The following is an 11,557-nucleotide window of genomic DNA, read 5'->3' on the forward strand; positions in this document are numbered from 1 at the left end:
TCCCAAAGATCCTCCTCCCCTGCCGCAGTTCCTAGATTTCTAGCAGGTTAACCACACAATTCGACATTTTTATGGCACTTCTTCCAAAAACACATGTTGGAATTTGGCTACCTAAACGCGTTAGTAGTTGAAATATGACCTAGAAAATATAATTCAAGGGTAGAACTGCCTAACCATACATTTCTGGATTTTGAAGATTTTTCTAAAAGAATAATTTTTTTTTTTTTTTTTTTTTTTTTTTTTGGGGTGTTTATAATTACAAGATTATTACACCCGTAAGGGGGGGGGGCTAGATTTGGTTTGTGAGGCCGATGTTTTCTACTAGGGAGATGAATTTTTGTATTTCTGAGGGATCGTCAGGGATAGTAGGTGGGTTTTCTTTTATCTGTAGTGTAAGTCTGTTTTGTTTTAGTTGGGGACAGTTGAAAAGTATGTGTTGGATGGATATGGGTTCGTTTCTGCAAAATTGGCATGAGGGTTTTGGTTCTTTTTGGTATAAGTGGTTATGAGTAATTTTTGTGTGGCCTATTCTTAGTCTGGTAATCAGGATTTCTTCTTTTCTGTTCAGGTGGCCTAGATTTTTCCAGGGGAGAGTAGTTTTTTTATGTTGGAAGAGTTTGTTTGAAGTTTGTTGTGACCAAAAGTTCTGCCAGTTAGTAAATGTGTTGTGAGTGATTAGAGATTTAATGTCATCAGGAGTGAGAGTGGTAAGAGGGGAGGGGGTAGCGGCTGTTTTTGCTAATCTATCAACAGTTTCGTTTCCAGTGATACCTATGTGGCTGGGAACATATATGAAGCTAATTGAGTAATCATAATATTGGAGGTTAAAAAGGGACTTATGTATGTCTTGGACTATGGGGTGGTCAGAAAAAATGTTTTGAATGGATAGCAGTGAACTTAGTGAGTCGCTTTGGATTAAGAATTTTTTATTTTCTGATTGAATGGAAATTATATCTATTAGGCAATGTTTTATGGCAGTGAGTTCAGCAGTAAAAATTGAGGCGCAGTTGTGAATTTTGAAACTGAGAACTTTGTCATTAATTGAGTAAGCATAACCAGTATGAATATTAGTAATTTTTGAACCATCTGTGAAGCATAAGTTATATTTAGTATAGTTTGATAACAGTTCTAAATAATGACTCTTGATTAATAATGGGGAGTGATCATGTTTTGGGTAGTTTCTTAAGTAGAATTCCATCTGTATAGGTTTGAGAGACCAAGGGGGATAAGATATTGGTTGATGTATTAGGTTTTTTAGGTCAATTTGTAGGTTGTTCATATTTTTGATAAATTCTGGGATTGGACCTGAAGTATGGAGGAAATGCTGAGAGCTGTAGACATTGAGTGACCTTTGAAGAGGGTGAGATGGATTATTTGCAACAGTTGTTAAGAATTTGTTTGTCGTGAGAATTTTCCTAAAATCAGGAGGAAGCTCTGCAGCTTCACAATAAATACTATCAATTGGAGACGAATAGAGAGCACCTATGCAGATGCGCAAGGAGGAATTTTGAACAGTTTTGAGAATGTTAGTAGTTTTATTTGACAGGTTTGTAAAGCATGGACTTCCATATTCAATTTTACTACGTATCAGAGCTTTGTACAAGTGAAGTAATAGTTGGCGTGATGGGTTATACTTTGGATTTTTAACAATTTTTAGTAAATTTAGACGTTTGTTAAGTTGAGCTTTTATGTTGAGAAAATGAGGCGTCCAAGTAAGTTTTTTATCAAAAGTAAGTCCAAGGAATTTAGTGGTTGGTTTAAAAACTAAAGGATGTCCGAACTCCAAAGTATACCAATGTTTAAAATTTCCATTAAAAAATAGTCAAGTTTAAATTACTGCTGGAAATCGAAAAACATTGAATCATGAATGAAAATTAGTATAGGTAGCGAAAAATGGGTCCATTCTCTCAAGAATCGATTAAAATGCATTGAAAATCGTTTAAATAGTACAAAAAATTTAAGAATATTGAAAAAGAAAACCTAAAAATTGGATTGAGAAATGAAACAGAGATTTAAAAATTACTGAAAGTAACCGAGTAACGAGTATAGGTATTGTTTGAAAATCACTTCATTAAAAACCATAGGTACACGAAAAAATATCAATGAAGCAATAATACAATGATTTATATTTTATTTTCAGCCATTTGAACAGCAAGAAAAGCTTGATCGAGATCTTCAATAAGGTCATCCACTGATTCTAAACCAACTGACACACGAAGTAGGTTATCAGATATGCCTAGTTTTTCACGAATCGAAGGTGGAACAGACGGATGTGACGAAAAGGACCTGCAACGAAGACACATAACATTAATAAAATAAAACTTTTTTAAAAAAATGACAAAACTAAAAAAAAAAAAAAAAACGCATCAAATAAGGTACTTCTCTACTTACGGAATAACGATCAGACTTTCGCATCCTCCTAAACTTCCAGCGTTAATGAAATACTTCAATTTTTTAATAAACGATTTCGCCTCTTCAAGGCCACCTTTTATATAGAACGACAACATTCCCGAACATCCAGACCATTGTTTTTTTGCCATCTCATGACCAGGATGAGATTCCAAACCTAAGAAGAAGGTATAGTGTCACATCATAAAGTAGGTAAAATAAAATAATTATACATTAGGCATTTTTATCGTGTAGAGAAATCAAACAAGACATTTGAAGTCAGCACTCACCAGGATGCAGGACTTTAACAACCATAGGATGATTTTCGAGGAATCTAGCTACTCGAAGACCATTTTCCATGTGTTGCTTCATCCTGACGCTTAATGTTTTCAAACCCCTGTCAACCAAGTAGCAGTCGAAAGAAGAAGGAACAGCGCCGGAACCTGAAAATGGAATTTTAAAAATGAAAATAATTCCACTTTGGATTGAAAAAGTCTTGAAATAATCATGTAATTTTTTCTGCACTAGATCATGTTTGAATTTTGCAGGACCAGAGAGCACTCTATTAAAAAATGATTTTTCTTGATTTATCCAGATTTTTCCAATTTTTCAAACCTTATAATCCTTCAAATATCAACTACACTCGAGTCAATTTGATGGAGAGAGACTTTGAATTCGATCAAACCGGAATTTTTGCTAACAAAATGTTTCCATTTTCAAAAAAAAAAAAAAAAAAAACGAAAAAAATGAAAAAAAATGAAAAATACTTATACAATGATTGATTGAGGAAGTAAAAAAAAAACAAGCAAAACTGACAATTTTGGCAAAAAACAGCACTTTATTGGCACATAGAGAGACAATAGAACTTTTTATGGCAGTTTGGGCAAAAAAAAATAATTTTTGGCAATTACAAAAAAAAAACGAATTTTTTTGTAAATTTTGGTCAAAACGTCAAAAAACAGGATTTTTTCGGGCAAATTTAGCAAAAACAGAATTTTTATTCGGCAACTTTGGCAAAACATGACTTTTGTGGACAAAAATGCGGTAACTACGAATAAAGGTTATAAATTGAATTAAAAGATTAGGAATAATTTTTGAATTTTTTCACCAAAAATGGACTTTTTTGAGAGAAACACGACTTGGGTGAAATTTTTTACAAGAAATAGGACTTTCTAACAACTTTTTAATAAATTGAGATTTTTTGGCAATATTGGTTAAAATTTAAAAAAACACGCTTTTTGAAACTTTCAACTGAACATTGCTCCTTTTTTGAAATTTTAGACAATTTTGACAAGAATTAAGTAAGTAGAGCGTTTTTTTTTTTACAATCTTGGCCAAAAATTCTACTTTTAGGCACTTTTGAAAAAAAAACAGACTTTTATCAACAAAAACGACCATTTTGAAACTTTTATGACAATTTTAGACAGAATTAATATCCACCTTTTTTTTTTTACAATTTTGGCACAATTCAAGATTTTTTGAAAATATTTGCAAAAAATGGAACTTTTACAAAAATTTGGGAAAATTTAGGTAAAAAACAGGACTTTTTTGAATTTTTGACAAGAGTAAAATAAAGGATTTTTGACAATTTAAGAGGTCTTTTTGTGACAATTTTGGAAAAAATTGTGACTTTTTTTTACAAATTTTGACCAAACACGCAATTTTTGATACGTAGGTAATTTTGACAGAAACCAGGACATTGAAATGTTTACTTACAAAAAATGAAGCGACTTTTTGACAATTTTGGCAGAAAACCGGACTTTTGGCAATTTTGAAAAAGAAGAACAGATTTTTTTGGCATAAATGACAAAATACTTTATTTTGACTTATTTTACAATTTTGGACAAAATTAGAACTTTTTTAAAACAAGTTTGTAATGGGCCAATACAAGACTTTTTAAAAGTGTTTGCAAGAAACGGAACTTCTCCGAAAAACGAGACTTTTTCTGATATTTTATATGTAAGGTACAAAAACAAGACTTTTATTAAATTTTTTTGACGACAAAAAAAACAGCAATTTTGACAATTTTTTCAAAAATGAGGACGTTTTGATAATTTTGGAAAAAATTGACTTTTTGGAAATTTTGGCAGAAAACAGGGCTTCTTAAAAATGTTTTTAAAAAAAGAACTTATTTCAGGCAAAAGAAAAACGTACTTCACAATTTTGAAAAAAATCGACTTCTTTTGACAAAATTAGGACTTTTTGGACAACTTTGGCAAAACGTTGATCTTATTTTTTGAAATTTTAGCAAAAAAAAAGTTTATACAAAAACTGAGAATTTTTTCAGCAGTTTTTGTTCCAGAGGTGCAAAATTTCCCAACTTTTCCTGGTTTTCCAGAGAATGCACAATCTAAGGGCACTTCGAAAACTATTCAAAGTCGTAATTTAGGAACAGTTGGCGTCTCAAAATAAATACCATAAAAACAAACTGGTCTCTTTCTCAATTTTCCAAATTTTAGACGACAGCCCCAATCATAATTTTATGATAAAACGTAATTGAATAATTAACGAAATCAAAGGCTTATTTCGATTACATTTTCCCTCGACGAATTAACTAAACAACTTCACAGTCGATATTACCGTATTGAATGAATTTTAAACCAGAATATATAGTTTTGTTATTGGTGACAGCTGCACCCATAAGAACATCTCCATGTCCATTCATGTACTTAGTCAACGAGTACATCGATACATCTGCACCTAAACTCAAAGGTTTCTAAAGAAAATGAAAAAAAAAAAAAATGTGAAAAATAACTTCACCATAAAAACAGAGTGAAAAAAATCAAGCAAAATCATCTTATAACCCACTTGAAAATACGAAGATAAAAACGTATTATCGACGACAACAATGACGTCAGGATTTTGAGATTTGGCATACGTTGAGATGGTGCTAATATCGACAACGTTCATCGTAGGATTAGTCGGACTCTCAATCCAGATCAACTGTGAAAAAATTTTCCACACTTAATTGAGACACTTACAGCTCTCGAATTAATCCAACTCTTATATCCTCCGCTTACTTTGGTATTAGGTTTCATCCTTTTTTGTAAATTCTTAACGTCGCATAAATCGACGAATGATACGCTGATTTGAAATCTACTCGCTATTTCATCGAAATAAAGACTACTTCCTCCGTAAACGACTTCCATACAAATAAAATTATATGATCGCCGGATTTTAATAATTGTACGATCGAATTCAGGGCACCGATTCCGGAGGAAAAAGTTACTCCATATTTGCCACCGTCCAAAGAAGCTAAACGTGCTTCCAAAACGTCTCTGGTTGGGTTTCCCATACTACCGTACACATACTCCTGTTAAAAAAAGGGGGAGAGGGGTAAGATGCCAATGTTGAATCAAGATTTGTCTGAAAAAGTCGCATTTACTCCATATTCATCGGGTTCCGGTTGTATAAAGGTACTGCTGAGGGTGATGGGTGTGACGACAGCCTTTGAGGAACATTTGTCTGGCGAATATCCGGCATGAAGAGCTTTGGTGGAGAACTTGCTGTCTTCGGGTAAGAAACCGCTGGTCGATGAAGTGGTCTAAAAGTGGAATAGGATGAGTTTATTTTTATTTTTATTTGTCCATGGAGGAAACCAGAAGAGATTAATTGAGAAAAATTCAAAACTTGTATTCAGAAGAAAAAATATACTTACAGGCATATGGCTATGTTGAAGGATCCAATATCATAAAAAGTTAGTAGAACGTTAGTCTTCACTTGAAGAAATGAACTCGTGCGAAAAACTGGTAATCACATTATACGAGTATATATATTCAAAAAATAATCAATATCACGAAAGCGATGATAATTTCAAAATTCTATCACGAGGCAATAATCATTTTCTAGCTACCAAATCACGTCCTTATTTTGAAGATAACTAGATAGGTAGGTACCTATAGTAAATAACAATCGAATGAAGTACGCATGTTATTGGACTGAATGTCTGGTACGTGAACTGTATGTCAAACCCCAGCATTTAGATGAATCATCATTCGTGTAAATAAAACACCACCAGCCAACTGAAATTTGGTAGGTACCTTAATTTTGGCATTTCGAACGACTAGACATGATTTCGAACCGTTTTGAGCAGTTCTAGAGTCTCCAGCAGACTTTTAAGCTGAAATGCACACAGTACCACACACCCTAATTTCCAACATGCTAGCCTCAACTGGAGGTGGTTTCGGTATTCAGGAGCCTCTAGCTGAATTTAGGAAATTCCAGATTTTCAAAAAATGTCGTAAAAAATTGTCCAAATCAACTTCAGCACGAATAAACACGATTAATGCGTGTTATTGATCCGTTTAACCGAGGTTTATGCTCAATTTTTGAGATTTCAAGTCGACTATAGATGATTTTTAGGCTGTTGTGGAACATCTAGCAATTTTTAGGAAATTCCAGTTCCCCTGAAAAATTCCATAAAATCTGTCGAAATGAACTTTAGCAGCACATATAAACGTGTTCAGTACATGTTAGTGAACCTCCACTCAACGACTGATTGAACACCAATTTTTCAAAAATTTGAAATTTTTAAAATATGGCTGGAGGCTCTAGAACTGCTCAAAACATTTGGAACATGTTTCCAATCAATCTGGGAAGTCGTAAATAGGTCAGGTTACATACATACAAAATTTCAGCTTTCTAGATCAATTTGACGAAATTTTGATTTTTCCCAAATTTTTGCCCCTTGCTTTTCAAAAAAATGAATTAACCAAAAATCAAAAAATTCATTTCACAATCTGAAATTTTAGCCAATGATGTATTTTTCAAGCTTTTTCGATTCATCTCGACCATTAGGATAATACATTGACGTTATAACGTCAATGGGATAATATCATTCTCGTACAAGATGAAGGTGTTGCCTATCTTGGAAACCGAAAGGCAAATAAAATTTCAGAAAAATTGAAGTTGATATTACATAATTTCCAACTATTGAAAATAAAGATGGTTTATGCATCAAAAAATGAAAGCAGCTGTTTGTAGGCCATTCAATTTGCAAGTTACGCGTCCCCCCCCCCCCGCAACTTTGGTGCAAACATTTCTTTGAGCTGCCTTTCAACAAAAAATTTCATTTCTGCTAAAAACCTCTCAAAACGAAAGAGAAAAAACTTCTCTTGGTTCCCTCAAGCAATGAGTCTGAATCTTCTGGGGGGGGGGGCAACTAATAATACCCCAAGGAGGGGTTTTCTTAAAAAAAAAAAAAAAAAAAAAAAAAGGCCATTTAGAGAGAAAACATACTTACCAGAAATGGGAACTTTTCAAACTTTTTTTACAAACCAGTTTTTGATTTGAAAAAAAAAAATAATAAAAAAATTCATGACTCTCTGAACACTCACTATAATACATTATTACAAAAATCGATTCAATACAGAATTTAGCAAAAGCATTAAAAAAGTACCTTTGGTAATCGAAAAAGTAATTAAAAAGGAAGTTGACCAAAAACCAATTAAAACAGTTACAAAACATTTCAGAAAAAATTGCAAAAAAACGCGATCGAGAGTTCGAGACCAACAATTTCAGCCAGATTTTTCTTTTATAAATTTTTGGTAACAAAAAGTGAAATTCGTCAGAATTTTTATTGAAAAATTGAGGCTATTTCGCAAAAATCTCGAAAAAATAAGACTTTTTGGTAAAGTAATGAAAATATTTGGCAATTTTTGACAAAAAGCAAGATGACTACCTCAGCAGAAGGTAAGGACTTTTGGCGAATTTCCGAGAAAAAAGTTGAACTTTTTGGATATTTTTAGCTAAAAACCAGAAATTTTTAGCAATTTTTAGCAAAATGCAGAGCTTTTTTGGTGAAAAATTCATCTTTTCAGCAATTTTTACCAAAAAGATGAATCTTGCTTGAAGTAGTGAACATTTTAAGCAATTATTGATTGCTGAAAAGTACCTTACAGTAGCCTTTTTTTTTCTTTGCAAATAGCAAAATATTCACATTTTTTCAAATGGTGAGGAATTTCAACAATTTCTGTGAAAAAACGATGAAAAACCACAACGTTTTTGATCAATTTCACAAAATGTGAGATTTTTAGAAAATTAGTGAAAATGTTCAAGAAATTGTTGACAACTTTGACGAAAAACGATAGCTTTTGCTCGTATTTTCGTAAGAGCGTCGCTTTTTAGAAATTTTAGGCAAAAAAAGCGAAACTTTTTAGCAGTTTTTAGCAAATAAGTAAAGTTGGGAAATTTTTTGTTAAAAAAATTTAATTCAAGGCAATAAGCAGGTGTACAAATTTATAAACACAAAGCAAGCCTGTTTGTTTGGCAATTGGTTCGCAATTTTTTTCGATGAAGTGAGATTTTTTCGTAATTTTTTGGCAAAACACGAGATTTTTTGAAAAAAGAAAAACTTTCAATTTTTGATAAACAAGTAAAGTTGCGAAAAAACGACAATTTTAGGCAATTTTTGGCATCCGCATGAAATGAGATTTTATGACTTTTAAAAGCGGATAATTTTCGTCAATTTTTGGTAAAAAACAAGACTGATAATTTTAGCAAAGAGCAAGACTTTCTGTAGACTATTGCCAAAATAATCATACTTAGTTTTTTCAAACTTTTATTAAAATTAAGACTTTCAAGCATATTTTGAAATTTTTTTTTCGATTTTGGAATTTTTAATGAAAAAGTGGCGAAACGAGACTATTTTTTCCAATTTTTGGAAGAAAGCGAGACTTTGACAATTTCGACATAAGGCAGGGCCTTCATTTTTGTAAATTATTCACATATCACCTATCAACATTTTTCGAGTCTTCAAAATCTCAAATACTGTTTTTTGGAATTGGGTTATTTTCTCTCAAACAGGTTGAGTTGGGGCTTGAACGAAAAAACTCATAGATTTCTTTTCTCCAGGAGCACTCCCAGAACTAAAATTTTTTCTGATCAACTTTCAACTCGAAATAAAAATCTTCACTGAATTTCGTCAACATCTTTTATTTTCAAAATCTGATAACTGAAATTACCTACAATACAAAATAATCAATAATTACGTCAGTCTTCCCACAATAATTAACAACAAAAAAAGAAATAGGTAGAAGCTTAATCATAAAGATAAATGCATTACATTAATCGGTGCGAACAATGGGCTTATGAATAGCACTAATACACTCATAAGGACCAGGATTTTCTCTAGGAAGAATTGTCACTGTTTCCAAAGGAGGTTCCATTCTCAGTGGAAGTTCTTTTATCAACTGCCAAGTTCGATTACCTCGAGACTGTTCGTACAATTTATAGCCAAACACATGTAGAAGTCTGTCTTCACATTGCACCAAGACGAAACATCTTTTATAAATATCGAAAAGTCTATTGTTTGTCAGCGAAAACTCACGCCACGTTGTTAAATTTCGGTCAAATGACATGAAGTGAGAACCTGGCGTCAATATCACCGTAAGTTTATCACCAATGATAGTTAGCCCTTGTACGCAGCGATTCTCTCCTATGAATGACAAATGCGGCAAAGACAACCACGCATTTTGTTGAAAATTAAATTCGTCCACGACGAATTGTATTAAATTCGATGAGTGCGGTGCGTGAGAAAAACCGTCAGCATACAACCTATACAACTTATCTCCATCGCTTGTAAACCACACGCCTCGAGTAAAATGTCCTTCTGCATCAGAACGTACCGGTTCCTTCGAAAATATCATCCAACGGTTCAATTCGATCGAATATCTCAATACATTGCCCCCCATAAAGCAACAGTAAACTTGACCGCGACAATTCAACAACGAGTAATGATGGCCCAATCGGAACCAACTCACATCCGTCCCTTCTACACGGTTATTCAAGGAGATGAATTTTTTCAAACGTAAATTATATACATAAAATACAATGCAACTCCGATCACGACCCAAAGATAACATGATAAATAAATTATCATCTATCAAAGTTGCCGCTAGGCAAAAGAAAGCAGTGCCACTGGTGGGATCTGTCCGGGGATTTAAATTTGAAAGACACAATGACGCGATTTGTTCCAAGTCAGCGTTCAAAATATGAATTGTTAATGTTTCAACAGTCATCGCAACGAACACAGGCGTCTCGTCAACATTCTTTTCGCCGCTCTTTGATATTTTCTCAGCAGAAGGAACCAACGCAGTCGATTGTAGAGTCTTCCATAATGCATCTCGAATCACTTTCTCCGAACAATCGTTTAAATCTGCAGAAGCGTCCATTTCAAGGTGATTGTGATTGCGATTGCGATTAATAGCGAGAGCGATTTGTGGTATCAGATGATATCGATTCTTCACATCGTGCATAATCCATTTTGAACATATGTCTACAATTTTATTCGGATCGAAGCAGGAATGTGACGATGACAGAAGTGAATCCTCCAATACATCGAAAGAAACCAAACAGATCGGCAATGTATTACTCGTTTCACGTTCGATTAAAACTTTCGAACAAATTTCTTCGATATTATCTCGAATCCACGACGCAGAAATAACTACATTCATCGATCATAAAAACTTGCGCACAGACTTCTTGAATATTCTGCTTCATCCACTGTACACATCTACCGAATAATTTTTCCATTCTTAAAATTTTGACAGCTTTCAATACACGAGTTATAGTTTCACACGTTAATTGCAATTCATCGAAGTAAATATATTTGACGATTGTGTCGAAGGTCGTTTGATCAATATCATGAAGTGAATACTCATTTTTATTCGGGGTTTGTTGAGTTGATGCTCGAACGCTGGACTGCCGGGCAGAAAAAATGTCAGCGAAATATCCGGACTCTGGACACAGCACGAATCGATGAAGATTGTAAGTTTTTTCTTCAACACGTACCACGATATCGTGGAAATAATTATTTTCCAACAGTTTTCTTCGTTTGTTTTCTCCCTCTTTTCCATCCTTCGGCAATTTCTCATGACCGGAAAAAAAAATTCTTCGTTTGTTTTGTCCAGAACTGCATGAAACTTCTTTTTTTTCATCTTCCAGCAATTTCTCATGAACTGAAAAAAGATACAAATTTTCAAACGTTTATCATCACAATCATAAGAAATACCGAACTGTAGGTATAAATTCTATCTTTCACGTGTAGATACCTGGATTTACTGCTCCATCGCCCAACAAGAATTTGTAGAAAAGTTTCGTCATCGTTTCTACATTAATTTGGACGGGAATATCGGGTAACATCGAGTTAAAATCTTCATCCTTTATTTCG

At 33.4% G+C, this 11,557-nt stretch overlaps 1 pseudogene; it reads right to left on the reverse strand.

Annotated features, from left to right (window-relative positions):
- Positions 1 to 209: 209 nt before the first annotated feature.
- On the reverse strand, positions 210 to 6,200 carry LOC135842478 (cystathionine gamma-lyase-like; annotated as a pseudogene).
- Positions 6,201 to 11,557: the final 5,357 nt, after the last annotated feature.

This window comes from Planococcus citri, chromosome 4, assembly GCF_950023065.1.
Source record: "Planococcus citri chromosome 4, ihPlaCitr1.1, whole genome shotgun sequence".
Classification (NCBI taxonomy): domain Eukaryota; kingdom Metazoa; phylum Arthropoda; class Insecta; order Hemiptera; family Pseudococcidae; genus Planococcus; species Planococcus citri.